This window comes from Oncorhynchus keta, chromosome 22, assembly GCF_023373465.1.
Source record: "Oncorhynchus keta strain PuntledgeMale-10-30-2019 chromosome 22, Oket_V2, whole genome shotgun sequence".
Taxonomy (NCBI): domain Eukaryota; kingdom Metazoa; phylum Chordata; class Actinopteri; order Salmoniformes; family Salmonidae; genus Oncorhynchus; species Oncorhynchus keta.
Window position 1 is genome coordinate 44570783 of NC_068442.1, and position 16282 is coordinate 44587064.

Sequence of the window (16282 nt, forward strand, 5' to 3'; positions counted from 1 at the left end):
TACTACTATTTCTACTACTACTACTACTACTACTACTTCTGCTACTGCTACTACTATTGCTACTACCGCTGCTACTACTACTACTACTACTACTAATTCTGCTACTACTATTGCTACTACTACTATGGCATAAGGGGACGACAAGCCGATGAGAGGCGATCTGTAATTTTGATCAAGACAATAATGAGCAAGTGACGACAGACATAGTCAATATAACTATTTGTTCAGCACTTTTGAAATGTACAGCGAGAGAATTCAGAATATGGGCCGTTCTTACAGTGTAATCCCTGTACAAGTCAGAATCATAGGATAAATAAAGGGGGCATATAAACAGACAATGAAAGCTCTTACAATAGTCGATGATAAATTGTCTCTAAAACAGGTGAAAGCTAGCCATTTCACATTGGTTACATGTGTATGCAGCATTATTAACTGAATTAAATATATATATATTTTTTACATTGTTTGCAAACTGATATGTGACACGTATGGCATTACTAACCCCACTACTCCTAATAGTAAGCTACGTCCTCCTCTACAATGAGAAAGTAGTGCTCTCCGTGGTGAAATATATAAATAGAAAAGTTGCTTTAGACACATCTCACGTACTCCCCATGCACAGCTGCTGACTCACTGGCCAGTCCAGCTTCTTCCTCACACAGGACATGGCTTTGGAAATCACGAGTAGCACGTTTGTTGGCAGTACACTGACCATACACAGCAAGTAGCACTCAAAACAAACATCCAAATTAGCATGATGGGAAGAATACCAATCACACAGTGAAAAAGGCATTTTAGTCATTTCTTTCTGGTCCCAATGCAGAGATGTGCATTACGTTCTGATAAGCAGTGATTTTATAGAGTTTTAGAATGGAGAAAAAACAGAATAACTCGTTGTCGTCAGTCAATATGCAGAAAGTGATATGATTTTCACTCAGCTACTGAGATGGCTGGTGATTAAACAGGTCTTTAGGAAATCCCCCACCATACTGCAGGTTGGCATTTATTGTCATGAATCTTGTTCTGGATGCAGCTCTGCAGAGCGGTGACTAGCTGGCAGAACCACAAAGTCATGAAATCTTACATTTTAAACCTAACCATAACCTTAACCCTAACCACACTGCTAACCATTATGCCTAACCCTAACCTTAAATTTAAGGCCAAAAACTAATTTGGGTTTTCATTCATTTTTACGATATAGCCTACTTTGACTTGCAGCTGGCCCATCAAGCGGAAATTGCTAAGTTCTGCCTCCAGGGCAAGATTCATGACAATAAACGTCAACTTGCCAGCATACCAGGAGGCATCCCTTGGGCTAATGCCTGGAACTGAAACCTGAGAGCCAGACCAGCATGCATCTCTCCTTTTGCTACAGGTCACAGTCAGTGAAAAAGACACTCTGTGTTGGGCCTATACTGTAGACTACGGTGTCAGATTTTAAACTGTTGATTTGACAGACAGAATACAGTGAGACTTTGAATTATTTATAAAGAAGGGCACTAAGTAGTTGTGGAGATTGTCTTTGAATGAGACAGAAGTCTACTGAAGAAGTTATGTTGTCAAAGCTGGGGTCACCAAATAAGAACGAGTGTTTGAAAAGCACAGATTACTATGATGTCAAAATAAGAAGGGGTGCCAGTGTGGTAGACCTGCTTTAGACTTCACCCCACCATTCACTTCCTCCCTTGGGCCAGAGGTAAAAATCAAATCAAACGTTATTTGTCACATGCGTGTGTAGACTTTACCGTGAAATTTACAGTGAAGTGTAGACTTTACCGTGAAATATTACTTATAAGCCTTTTACCAACAGTGGAGCTCAAGAAGAGTTGAGAAAATATTTACCAAGTACACTAAAATAAAAAGTAAAAAGAAAAAGTAACACAATAAGAATAACAAAAATGAGGCTATATTCAGGGGGCATCGGTACCGAGTCACTGTGCGAGGGTACAGGTTGGTACATGTAGGTGACACGAAGTGACAAAGCATAGATAATAAACAGTGAGTAGCAACAGCGTACAAAAAAGGGGGGGAGGTCAATGTAACTTGTCCGGTGGCGATTTTATTAATTGTTCAGCGGGCTAAAGGGCTTTGGGGTAGGAGCTGTTGAGGAGCCTTTGGTCCTAGACTTGGCGCTCCGGTACCGCTGGCCGTGTGGGAAGCAGAGAAAACAGTCTTTAACTTGGGTGGCTGGAGTCTTTAAAATTGTATGGGCTTTCCACTGACACTGCCTATTGTATAGGTCCTGGATGGCAGGAAGCTTGACCCCAGTGATGTACTGGGCCGTTCGCACTACCCTCTGTAGCGCCTTACGGTCAGATGCCGAGCAGTTTCCATACCAGGCGGTGATGCAACCGGTCAGGATGCTCTCGATGGTGCAGCTGTAGAAACTTTTGAGGTTCTGGGGACCCATGCCAAATCTTTTCAGTCTCCTGAGGGGGAAAAGGTTTTGTCGGACCCTCTTCACGACTGTCTTGGTATGTTTGGACCATGATAGTTTGTTGGTTATGTGGACCTCAAGGAAATTGAAAGTCGACCCGCTCCACTGCCCTGTCGATGTCAATTGGGGCCTGTTCAGCCCACAGGAATGTCGGCCCACAATCAGCTCCTTTGTCTTGCTCACATTGAGGGAGAGGTTGTTATCCTGGCACAACTGCCAGTTCTCTGACCTCCTCCCTATAGGCCGTCTCATCGTTGTCGACACTGTTGTGTCGTCGGCAAACTTAATAATGGTGTTGGAGTCGTGTTTGGCCATGCAGTCTTGGGTGAACAGGGAATACAGGAGGGGACTAAGTACACACCCTGAGAGGCCCCAGTGTAAAGGATCAGCGTGACAGACCTGTTGTTGCCTACTCTTACCACCTGGGGGTGGACCATCAGGAAGTCCAGGATCCAGTTGCAGAGGGAGGTGTTTAGTCCCAGTGTCCTTAGCTTAGTGATGAGCTTCGTGGGCACTATGGTGTTGAACGCTGAGCTGTAGTCAATGAACAGCATTCTCACATAGGTGTTCCTTTTGTCCAGATGAGAAAGGGCGGTGTGGAATGTGAATGAGATTGCGTCATTTTTGGATCTGTTGGGGTGGTATGCAAATTGGCGTGGGTCTAGGGTGTCCAGGAGGATGCTGTTGATGTGAGCCATGACCAGCCTTTCAAAGCACTTCATGGCTACCGACGTGAGTGCCATGGGGCGGTAATCATTTAGGCAGGTTACCTTCGCTTCCTTGGGCACAGGGACAATGGTGGTCTGCTTGAAACATGTAGGTATTACAGACTCGGTCAGCTAGAGGTTGAAAATGTCAGTGAAGACACTTGACAGTTGGTACATGCATGCTTTGAGTACACGTCCTGGTAATACATCTGGCCCAGCGGCTTTGTGAATGTTGACCTGTTTAAAGCTTCTTAAGGCTGGGGGCACTATTTTCACGTCCGGATGAAAAGTGTTCCCAAAGTAAACTGCCTGTTACTGAGGCCCAGAAGCTCGGATATGCATATTATTAGTAGATTTGGATAGAACAGACTCTGAAGTTTCTAAAACAGTTTGAATGATGCCTGTGAGTATAACATAACTTCTTTGGCAGGTCGAACCCCCGAGGACAAACCATCCAGGGGGGAAAAAATTTGAGGTCACTCTCTTTTCAATGGGTTTTTAATGGGAATCTAGAATTCTAAGGAAGGTGCTTGCAGTTCCTATCGCTTCCACTGGATGTCAACAGTCTTTAGAAATTGGTTGATGTTTTTAATTTGAGAAATGAAGAAGTAGCCCTGTTCAGAACGAGGGTTGAGTGAAGTGTATTGTTGTGGTTGCGGCACATGACCTGAAAGCTCGCTCTACTTTGTTTTCCTCCGGTATTGAACACAGTTTATTCTGTCTTAAATTTGATCGATTATTTACGTTTAAAAATACCTCAAGTTGGATTAGGAAAGTTGATTGAAATGGACCATTTGTGATGTTTAATGAACATATTGGAGTGCCAACAGAAGAAGATCTTCAAAGGTAAGGCATCCACTATATGTTGTTTCTGACTTTTGTGTTGTGCCTGGCGGGTTGAATTATGATTTTCATGTGTATGTTTTCTGGGGTGCTGTCCTCAGATAATAGCATGGTTTGATTTAACTGTAAAGCCTTTTTGAAATCTGACACTGTGGGTGGATTAACAAGAAGTTCATCTTTAAACCCATGTATAACACTTGTATGATTTATGAATTATTATTATGAGTATTTCTGTTTTTTAATTTGGCGCGCTGCTATTTCACTGGTTGTTGTCAAATCAATCCCATTAACGGGATTGGCGCGTGAAGGGATCACTAAGAAGTTTTAAAGGTTTTGTTCACATCTGCTACCAAGAGCGTTATCACACAGTCATCCAGAACAGCTGGTGCTCTTGTGCATGCTTCAGTGTTGCTTGCCTCGAAGCGAGCATAAAAGGCATTTCGCTCGTCTGGTAGGCTCGCGTCACTGGGCAGCTCGTGCCTGGGTTACCCGTTGTAATCCATAATAGTTTTCAGGCCCTGCCACATCCGATGAGTGTCAGAGCCGGTGTAGTAGGATTCAATCTTAATCCTGTATTGACGCTTCGCTTGTTTGATGGTTTGTCTGAGGGCATAGCGGGATTTCTTGAAAGCATCCGGATTAGTCTCCCGCTCCTTGAAAGCGGCAGCTCTAGTCTTTAGCTCGATGTGGATGTTGCCTGTAATCCATGGTTTCTGGTTGGGATATGTACATACAGTCACTGTGGGGACAACGTCGCCAATGCCCTTACTGATGAAGCCGATGACTGAGGTGGTGTATTCCTCAATGCCATTGGATAAATCCCAGAACATATTCCAGTCTGTGTTAGCAAAACAGTCCTGTTGTGTAGCATCCGTATCATCTGACCACTTCCATATTGAGCGAGTCAGTGGTACTTCGTGCTTTAGTTTTTGCTTATAAGCAGGAATCAGGAGGATATAATTATGGTCAGATTTGCCAAATGGAGGGTGGGGGAGAACTTTGTATGCATCTCTGTGTGTGTAGTAAAGGTAGTTTAGGATTTTCTTTCCTTGGTTGCAAATGTGACATGCTGGTAAAAATTTGGTAAAACTGATTTAAGTTTGCCTGCATTAAAGTCTCAGCCACTAGGTGGACAGTGGAAGGAGTTAGTTCCTGAAATCCCAAGGCCGAAGGACACTAGTCCCATCCAGAGACCCATAGACCATCAAGGATTAAAAGGGGACTGCCTTAAATAGCAACACAGCTGTGGGAACCAATCAAGTCTTGCGACAGCTAGCCTGAATCAGGCCAGGCCAGCTGCTGTGGCACTGCCAAAACACTCCCCGGTCCTGCCTCAGAGTGGTACGGCCCATACACCCCTCTTTCTGCCCAGCCCTGTATAGTGGAGCATCTAGTCAGACTGTCACTATGCTGGTTCAGGGATACTGGCGGAGAGACGGCCACTACTGTAATGATTCAATTAATTGTAATTGGTAAGTGTGATATAAAATGATACCCTGCTAAAGGATACCCAAGATAACATAATACTGTATGTACATTATCTTTCCCTCAAAATAAAAAATGTGCTCTCACAAGATAGGTGCAATGCAACATAATGTCTTTATGTGGGAACAACAGAATGGAGATACACTACATGACCAAAAGTATGTGGACAGGGGACACCTGCTTGTCGAACATCTCATTCCAAAATCATGGGCATTAACATGGAGTTGGTCCCTGCTACTATAACAGCCTACACTCTTCTGGGAAGGCTTTCCACTAGATGTCGGAACATTGCTGCGGGGACTTGCTTCCATTCAGCTACAAGAGCATTAGTGAGGTCGAGCACTGATGTTGGGCATTTAAGCCTGGCTCGCAGTCAGCGTTCCAATTCATCCCAAAGGTGTTCACTGGGGTAGAGGTCAGGGTTCTGTGCAGGCCAGTCAAGTTCTTCCACACCGATCTCGATAAACCATTTCTGTATTGACCTTGCTTTGCGCACGGGGGCATTGAAACAGGAAAGGGCCTTCCCCCAACTGTTGACCAAGTTATCTCTGTTGAAGTGTTGCTACTGGCGTTGAGGTATTAGTCTTAAGTTATTTTAAAGGCAGGGTGTGTAGGCATAAAATATCACGATACCTCTTTTAAAGGACACCACTGCCCCTTTCCCTAGATGTAGGCCTATAACATTTACAGGAGAACAGAGATCTGAACTACATTATGGCCAGTTAAAGAACTGTAACATCTATGGAAATATGCTGTTTCAGGGGCATGTCTCAGAGTGCCAGCTGTGGTGTTTGTGAGCTCAGCTGTCAGGTTTGCAGGCGGACAGCTAGGCCACTGTAACAGGTGTTAGTCTCTGGCCATAGCTACTGTTGGTCTGATACAGGAGCTCACTTTGGATCATGGCTATCATACAAGGACTAGAAACCTTTCCACACTAGAGTAAGAACTTATATTATAGTTGCAACGTACGCATATGTTTTTTAAACAAATGTTGCCTACATAGCCTTGTTCATTTGAACCATTGTCAAAAGGTACAGATAGAACATTTTTTGGATTTCTTGAGAACCTTTTCTGCCATTCCAGAACCCTCCAGACAAATTTTGGGCTCATTGTTTAACAGGGCACAGTGGTGGAATCTGGTCCCAATGGTGGCCCCGTGGGACCAAAAAGACCCCCGTTTCCTCAAGATCTAATTACAGACACCTAATGTATCACTTAACAGGCACTGGCTATATTAAGACCAACGACAAGTGAGTCCTGGCTCGGTGTCCAAGTGCCCAGCAGTGGAGCAGTTTACTTATCAATTACAAATAACATTTCCAGCATCCACAGCTCTGATCTGTGTCACTGATTGGCATTGGTTTACTCATTGGTTTACTCATACTTATATTATTTTTTATTTATGTGCTCATATAATTCAGTAGACACTTGTCAGCTGTAAACTCAATGACCATTACAGTGCAGTAATGTTATGCCAACATAGAAATCAGGTACACTATTCATCAGTATACTTTCCGTTTTCACACCATTCTGATTAAAAAAAATAATAATAATAATTTCACCTTTATTTAACCAGGTAGGCTAGTTGAGAACAAGTTCTCATTTGCAACTGCGACCTGGCCAAGATAAAGCATAGCAGTGTGAACAGACAACACAGAGTTACACATGGAGTAAACAATTAACAAGTCAATAACACAGTAGAAAAAAAGGGGGAGTCTATATACAATGTGTGCAAAAGGCATGAGGAGGTAGGCGAATAATTACAATATTGCAGATTAACACTGGAGTGATAAATGATCAGATGATCATGTACAGGTAGAGATATTGGTGTGCAAAAGAGCAGAAAAGTAAATAAATAAAAACTGTGGGGATGAGGTAGGTGAAAATGGATGGGCTATTTACCAATTTACTATGTACAGCTGCAGCGATCGGTTAGCTGCTCAGATAGCAGATGTTTGAAGTTGGTGAGGGAGATAAAAGTCTCCAACTTCAGCGATTTTTGCAATTCGTTCCAGTCACAGGCAGCAGAGTACTGGAACGAAAGGCGGCCGAATGAGGTGTTGGCTTTAGGGATGATCAGTGAGATAGACCTGCTGGAGGGCGGCTACGGATGGGTGTTGCCATCGTGACCAGTGAACTGAGATAAGGCGGAGCTTTACCTAGCATGGCCTTGTAGATGACCTGGAGCCAGTGGGTCTGGCGACGAATATGTAGCGAGGGCCAGCCGACTAGAGCATACAAGTCGCAGTGGTGGGTAGTATAAGGTGCTTTAGTGACAAAACGGATGGCACTATGATAAACTGCATCCAGTTTGCTGAGTAGAGTGTTGGAAGCAATTTTGTAGATGACATCGAAAAAGTCGAGGATCGGTAGGATAGTCAGTTTTACTAGGGTAAGCTTGGCAGCGTGAGTGAAGGAGGCTTTGTTGCGGAATAGAAAGCCGACTCTTGATTTGATTTTCGATTGGAGATGTTTGATATGAGTCTGGAAGGAGAGTTTGCAGTCTAGCCAGACACCTAGGTACTTATAGGTGTCCACATATTCAAGGTCGGAACCATCCAGGGTGGTGATGCTAGTCGGGCATGCGGGTGCAGGCAGCGATCGGTTGAAAAGCATGCATTTGGTTTTACTAGCGTTTAAGAGCAGTTGGAGGCCACGGAAGGAGTGTTGTATGGCATTGAAGCTCGTTTGGAGGTTGGATAGCACAGTGTTCAATGACGGGCCGAAAGTATATAGAATGGTGTCGTCTGCGTAGAGGTGGATCAGGGAATCGCCTGCAGCAAGAGCAACATCATTGATATATACAGAGAAAAGAGTCGGCCCGAGAATTGAACCCTGTGGCACCCCCATAGAGACTGCCAGAGGACCGGACAGCATGCCCTCCGATTTGACACACTGAACTCTGTCTGCAAAGTAATTGGTGAACCAGGCAAGGCAGTCATCCGAAACACAGAGGCTACTGAGTCTGCCGATAAGAATAGTCGATGAAGACGGCTGCACAGTACTGTCTTTTATCGATGGCGGTTATGATATCGTTTAGTACCTTGAGTGTGGCTGAGGTGCACCCGTGACCAGCTCGGAAACCAGATTGCATAGCGGAGAAGGTACGGTGGGATTCGAGATGGTCAGTGACCTGTTTGTTGACTTGGCTTTCGAAGACCTTAGATAGGCAGGGCAGAATGGATATAGGTCTGTAACAGTTTGGGTCCAGGGTGTCTCCCCATGTGAAGAGGGGGATGACTGCAGCAGCTTTCCAATCTTTGGGGATCTCAGACGATATGAAAGAGAGGTTGAACAGGCTGGTAATAGGGGTTGCGACAATGGCGGCGGATAGTTTCAGAAATAGAGGGTCCAGATTGTCAAGCCCAGCTGATTTATACTGGTCCAGGTTTTGCAGCTCTTTCAGAACATCTGCTATCTGGATTTGGGTAAAGGAGAACCTGGAGAGGCTTGGGCGAGGAGCTGCGGGGGGGTGGAGCTGTTGGCCGAGGTAGGAGTAGCCAGGCGGAAGGCATGGCCAGCCGTTGAGAAATGCTTGTTGAAGTTTTCGATAATCATGGATTTATCGGTGGTGACCGTGTTACCTAGCCTCAGTGCAGTGGGCAGCTGGGAAGAAGTGCTCTTGTTCTCCATGGACTTCACAGTGTCCCAGAACTTTTTGGAGTTGGAGCTACAGGATGCAAACTTCTGCCTGAAGAAGCTGGCCTTAGCTTTCCTGACTGACTGCGTGTATTGGTTCCTGACTTCCCTGAACAGTTGCATATCGCGGGGACTATTCGATGCTATTGCAGTCCGCCACAGGATGTTTTTGTGCTGGTCGAGGGCAGTCAGGTCTGGAGTGAACCAAGGGCTGTATCTGTTCTTAATTCTGCATTTTTTGAACGGAGCATGCTTATCTAAAATGGTGAGGAAGTTACTCTTAAAGAATGACCAGGCATCCTCAACTGACGGGATGAGGTCAATGTCCTTCCAGGATACCCAGGCCAGGTCGATTAGAAAGGCCTGCTCACAGAAGTGTTTTAGGGAGCGTTTGACAGTGATGAGGGGTGGTCGTTTGACTGCGGCACCGTAGCGGATACAGGCAATGAGGCAGTGATCGCTGAGATCCTGGTTGAAGACAGCAGAGGTGTATTTGGAGGGCCAGTTGGTCAGGATGACGTCTATGAGGGTGCCCTTGCTTACAGAGTTAGGGTTGTATCTGGTGGGTTCCTTGATGATTTGTGTGAGATTGAGGGCATCTAGCTTAGATTGTAGGACTGCCGGGGTGTTAAGCATATCCCAGTTTAGGTCACCTAAAAGAACAAACTCTGAAGCTAGATGGGGGGGCAATCAATTCACAAATGGTGTCCAGGGCACAGCTGGGAGCTGAGGGGGGTCGGTAGCAGGCGGCAACAGTGAGAGACTTATTTCTGGAGAGAGTAATTGTCAGAATTAGTAGTTCAAACTGTTTGGGTATGGACCTGGAAAGTATGACATTACTTTGCAGGCTATCTCTGCAGTAGACTGCAACTCCTCCCCCTTTGGCAGTTCTATCTTGACGGGAAGATGTTATAGTTGGGTATGGAAATCTCAGAATTTTTGGTGGCCTTCCTGAGCCAGGATTCAGACACGGCAAGGACATCAGGGTTAGCAGAGTGTGCTAAAGCAGTGAGTAAAACAAACTTAGGGAGGAGGCTTCTGATGTTGACATGCATGAAACCAAGGCTTTTTCGATCACAGAAGTCAACAAATGAGGGTGCCTGGGGACATGCAGGGCCTGGGTTTACCTCCACATCACCCGCGGAACAGAGAAGGAGTAGTATTCCTTTTCTCTCCTCTTTAAATAGATATGAATCCTCTGTGCCACATTTGATACATTCTCTTTGGAAATGTAAGTATCAATACAAATATTGAGTTAGTAATCTCCATTTGTACCCCTCCTGTTTTAGACTTGAGGCAGTGGCTGATAAGTGGAAGTTCTTATTCGCTACTAAAGTAATTCACGATCCAAAATTTTTGTAACAGTCATCGCTGCCCCCTAGTGGTGATAAATGGGTATAATTGGCAGTGCATCTATTTCGTACAAAGGGAATTATAGAAGGTAATGCATTTCACAATAAAACACAATTGTAATGTTTTCTTATGTATTTAAAAGGAGCAAAGAAGCTGTATGATATGAAGTAAGTCCCTCCCATGTCTGCATTTTGGGGCTACACTGTAAAGCAAATTATGCTCAGGTAAAATAGTATTGATTGCGCAATGACAGGGATCTCTATCCACATGTTTCACTAGACCCTAGGCTCTCCAACCATGTTCTAAGTCCTATTCTTGAAGATCAAGGGGTATAACATTTATTGGAATGACTGGAATTCTGATAGACTTTTGTTTTTAATGTAAAGATATAATTTAATCGTATTATTATATGAAGTAGAAAGTGATGGGTTAGAAGAAGCCTATATAACCAAACCATAAAGTAAAATGTAACACCCATATATGGCCAGCTGTGTAAACTTTAACATTGATTTATCCTGCAATGGATCTCGTTCAATTGGTAACATACATTGTCTTCTTCTAATGCCTCTTAATCTAAAAGTAACTGAATGTAATCAGATTACATTACTGAGTTTGAGTAATCCAAAAGTTACGTTACTGATTACAATTTTGGCCAGGTAACTAGTAACCTATAATGGTTTACATATCGAAAGTAACCTACCCAACCATGCAGTTGAATAGCAAATGGAGGACGCTTTTCCCACGGTTTATTTTCATGCCAGCCAGGTTGTACTCTGGATGTAACAAGAGGCAACGTGCTTAATATATGGAATGTTGAGAAATAAATATAGTAGACCTAGCTTATAGAAAGCTGTTGCGATCTTCCTCTTTTTAATAGAGGCCATCAAAACTCAGTTTCTCAAGCAATTGCATAGCTTAGCTTATAGAAATGGAGAGCAACAGAAACACTTATTTCATTCCATGCATCAACCAGCTATGAGGAGCTCCTATTCCACTCCAACTCTGAATGCCAGGGCTCCCAAGAAGTGTTTTATTTGATTTTAGAGGGCATTTGCATTGATGTCAGAGTGATTAAAGGAACAATAGAGCCCTGAGTACCAGACCATTAGGACCTGATGGAGGGACAATAGAGCCCTGAGTACCAGGCCATTAGGACCTGATGGAGGGACAATAGAGCCCTGAGTACCAGACCATTAGGACCTGATGGAGGGACAATAGAGCCCTGAGTACCAGGCCATTAGGACCTGATGGAGGGACAATAGAGCCCTGAGTACCAGACCATTAGGACCTGATGGTGGGACAATAGAGCCCTGAGTACCAGGCCATTAGGACCTGATGGAGGTACAATAGAGCCCTGAGTACCAGACCATTAGGACCTGATGGTGGGACAATAGAGCCCTGAGTACCAGGCCATTAGGACCTGATGGAGGGACAATAGAGCGTTGAGTACCAGGCCATTAGGACCTGATGGAGGGACAATAGAGCCCTGAGTACCAGGCCATTAGGACCTGATGGAGGGACAATAGAGCGTTGAGTACCAGGCCATTCGCAACTGGCCGTTAGCAAGTTTGGTAGGCTACAATTGACCATCAGATGTGTCAGAGCACAGTATTGGAGAAGCCTAGTCACGGCAACTCAGAAGTCATGACTCCGCAGTAATATGGTCACTGTAACAGCCCTACTCCCAAACAACAGCCCTAGTCCCAAACCAGTTGACTACCTTAAAATGGTGGAAGCACTTAATGGCTTCCACCACTGCAAATGCGGCCTTTTGGGCCACAAGAGGCCTCTATCATTCTCTATGGCAGGGCTCTCCTACCAGAAGTGGGTGGATGGAGCAAGCAGAGCGAGGCAGGTGTAAAGGACGGGACAGGCAGAGCAGTGTCGAAGTGGACAACCCGCCTGCCTGGCTTTGGTTGGGTCATTATAATTAAAAACAATGCATTCTACAATAAATCACACACAGGGTCGGATTTAGTGATTTGGAGGTCCCAGGTCCCAGGCCAGTGTGAGCCCCCCCCCCTCCTCAATTTTTATGGGATTTATAGTAAAGACATTTAACTGTAAAATGTATTCCCTTTTAATGTGCCATGAACACAACCAGTCATGCTGTTTTCATCTGATTGTCAAATAAATCACTTCAAAAAGTAGGTTCATCCAAATAATTCCAGTATCTAAGCAGTGCACTTTCCTTCACTTCGCAAGTGGCTGAAACAATCTCACTGGAGAAAGCCTCCGAGCAGGCGAAACAGCGCCCCTCTCTCTTACTATATGGAGCCCATGAATCTGATGCTGTCTGGCCAGAAAGAGTATGACATGCCATAATCTTTTAGGCCAGAGCATCAGTTAGATGGGCTTTACTTACACTATATATACAAAAGTATCAGGACGCCCCTTACAGTTTGTGGATTTGGCTATTTCAGCCAGACCCGTTGCTGACAGGTGTATACAAGCCATGCAATCTCCATAGACAAACCTTGGCAAAAATAATGGCCATACTGTAGAGCTCAGTGACTTTCGACATGGCAACATCATAGGATGCCACCTTCCAGCTTAATTAAAAAAAAAAAATTATATTTCACTTTTATTTAACCAGGTAAGCTAATTGAGAACATGTACAACTGCGACCTGGCCAAGATAAAGCAAAGCAGTGCGACACAAACAACAACACAGAGTTACACATAGAATAAGCAAGCGTACAGTCAATAACACAATAGAAAAAAAGAAAGTCTATATACAGTGTGTGCAAATGGCGTGAGGAGGTAAGGCAATAAATAGGACATAGTAGCGAAGTAATTACAATTTAGCAAATTAACACTGGAATGATAGATTAGCAGATGGTGATGTGCAAGTATAAATACTGGTGTGCAAAAGAGCAGAAAAGTAAATAAAACAATATAGGGATGAGGTAGGTAGATTGGGTGGGGTATTTACAGATGGGCTATGTACAGCTGCAGCGATCGGTTAGCTGCTCAGATAGCTTATGTTTAAAGTTAGTGAGGGAAATATAAGTATCCAGCTTCAGAAATTTTTGCAATTCGATCCTGTCATTCCAGTCAACAGTTCAGTTTGTCTAATTTCTGCCCTGCTAGAGCTGCCCCTGTCAACTGTAATTGCTGTTATTGTGAAGTGTGAAGACCAGGCGCAACAACGGCTCAGCAGCGAAGTGGTAGGCCACGCAAGCTCATAGAATGGGTCCACCAAGTGCTGAAGTGCGTAGCGTGTAAAAATCGTCTGTCCTCGGTGGCAACTCTAACTACTGAATTCCAAACTGTCTCTGGTGCAAAGTCAGCACAATAACTGTTTGTCAGGAGCTTCATGAAAATGGTTTCCATGGCCAAGCATCCGCACACAAACCATGAGCAATCCCAAACATTGGCTGCAGTGATGTAAAGCTCGCTGCCATTGCACTGTGGAGCAGTGGAAACCCATTTTCTGGAGTGATGTATCACGCTTCACTATCTGGCAGTCTGATGGACGAATCTGAGTTTGGCGGGTGCCAGGAGAACGCTACCTACCCAAATGCATAGTGCCAACTGTAAAATTAGGTGGAGGAGGAATAATGGTCTGGGGATGTTTTTCATGTTTTGGGCTAGGCCCCTTAGTTCCAGTTGCTACAGCATACAATGACATTCTAGACTATTCTGTGCTTCCAACTTTGTGGCAACAGTTGGGGTTTTCCTGTTTCAGCATGACAATGCACCCGTGCACAAAGTAAGGTCAATACAGAAATGGTTAGAGATTGGTTAGGAAGAACTTGACTGGCCTGCACAGAGCCCTGACCTCAACCCCAATCAAACACCTTTGGGATGAATTGGAATGCAGACTGCTAGCCAGGATTCGAACATCAGTGCGGTGATCTGTTCACTAATGCTCTTGTGACTTTAGCAAGGCCCAGCAGCAATGTTCCAAAATCTAGTGGAAAGCCTTCCCAGAAGAGTCTGTAACAGTTTGGGTCTATATTAATGTCCATGATTTTGAATAGGAGATGACCGTGAGCAGGTGTCCACATCTTCAGGGATCTCAGACTTGATAACAATGGCAGGTTGAACAGGCTATCCTTGTAGTCCTAAAAACTGATTTTAGTCCCTTTAGTTCTCAGCCATTAACTAATGGGGAAAATTAAGATGGGGAAAGTGTAGGATTTTGGGATAAAATAAAATAGGTCAAAACATTCTCTGCCTAGTTGTAAGTCCCCAGGCTTAGGAGATCTAATACGTTTTGTTCTATGAGATAATATCAGTCAGTTAACATGATCTTTATGAAGTCTTTATGTGCTTTATCTGCTTTTGTCATTACATAAATGCTTCAAAATGAACAAAAAAGTGACTTTAGCTGATTAAGATTATCCCATAGAACAAAACATATAATATCTCATAAGCCTGTGTTTACCATAGACCTTATTTTCGGCGTTTATCACAACAACAAAAAATACTAAAATGGCATAAATTTCCCCATAGACTTTGTCCAAAAAAACATGGAGGAGTTAGTTAGTTAGTTAGTTAGTTAGTTAGTTAGTTAAGTAGAAACCCAGCCTTAGAGACTATGGGGATAAAATATGCATTTGTTTAGTAAAAGGATAGGTGCTGCTAATATTACTGCCATTGTTATCAAGGAAGAGAACATGTATTGTCTGCATGACCAAAAGTATGTGGACACCTGCTCGGTCATCATCCTTTTCCAAAATCATGGACATTAAGATATATCTATCCCCCTTTGCTAAAGCTATAACAGCCTCCACTCTTCTAACAAACAGATTTCCACTAGATTTTGGAACATCCCACCGGGCCTTCTCCCATTCAGTCACAAGAGCATTAGTGATATCGGGCACTGATGTTGGGCATTACAGTGCAGTCTGCATTCATTCATCCCTGGCCAAGGCTTTCGACTCTGTCAATCACCACATTCTTATCGGCAGACTCAACAGCCTTGGTTTTTCAAATAACTGCCTCGCCTGGTTCACCAACTACTTCTCAGACAGAGTTCAGTGTGTCTGGACCTCTGGCAGTCTCTATGGGGGTGCCACAGGGTTCAATTCTCAGGCCGACTCTTTTTGCTGTATACATCAATGATGTCGCTCTTGCTGCTGGTGATTCTCTGATCCACCTCTACGCAGACGATACCATTCTGTTTACTTCTGGCCCTTCTTTGGACACTGTGTTAACAAACCTCCAGACGAGCTTCAATGCCATACAACACTCCTTCCGTGGCCTCCAACTGCTCTTAAATGCAAGTAAAACTGAATGCATGCTCTTCAACCGATCGCTGCCCGCTGGTGCAGCATCACTACTCTGGACGGTTCTGACTTAGAATATGTGGACAATTACAAATACCTAGGTGTCTGGTTAGACTGTAAACTCTCCTTCCAGACTCACATTAAGCATCTCCAATCCAAAATTAAATCTAGAATCTGCTTCCTATTTCGCAACAAAGCATACTTTCCTCATGCTGCCAAACATATCCTCGTAAAACTGACTATGCCACCGATCCTTGACTTCAGCGATGTCATTTACAATATAGCCTCCAACACTCTACTCAGCAAATTTGATGTAGTCTATCACAGTGCCATGCGTTTTGTCACCAAAGCCCGATATACTACCCACCCCTGCGACCTGTATGCTCTCGTTGGCTGGCCCTTGCGTCATATTCATTGCCAAACCCACTGGCTTCAGGTCATCTATAAGTCTTTGCTAGGTATAGCCCCGCCTTATCTCAGCTCACTGATCACCATAGCAGCACCCACCCGTAGCACACGCTCCAGCATGTATATTTCACTGGTCATCCCCAAAGCCAACTCCTCTTTTGGCCACCTTTCCTT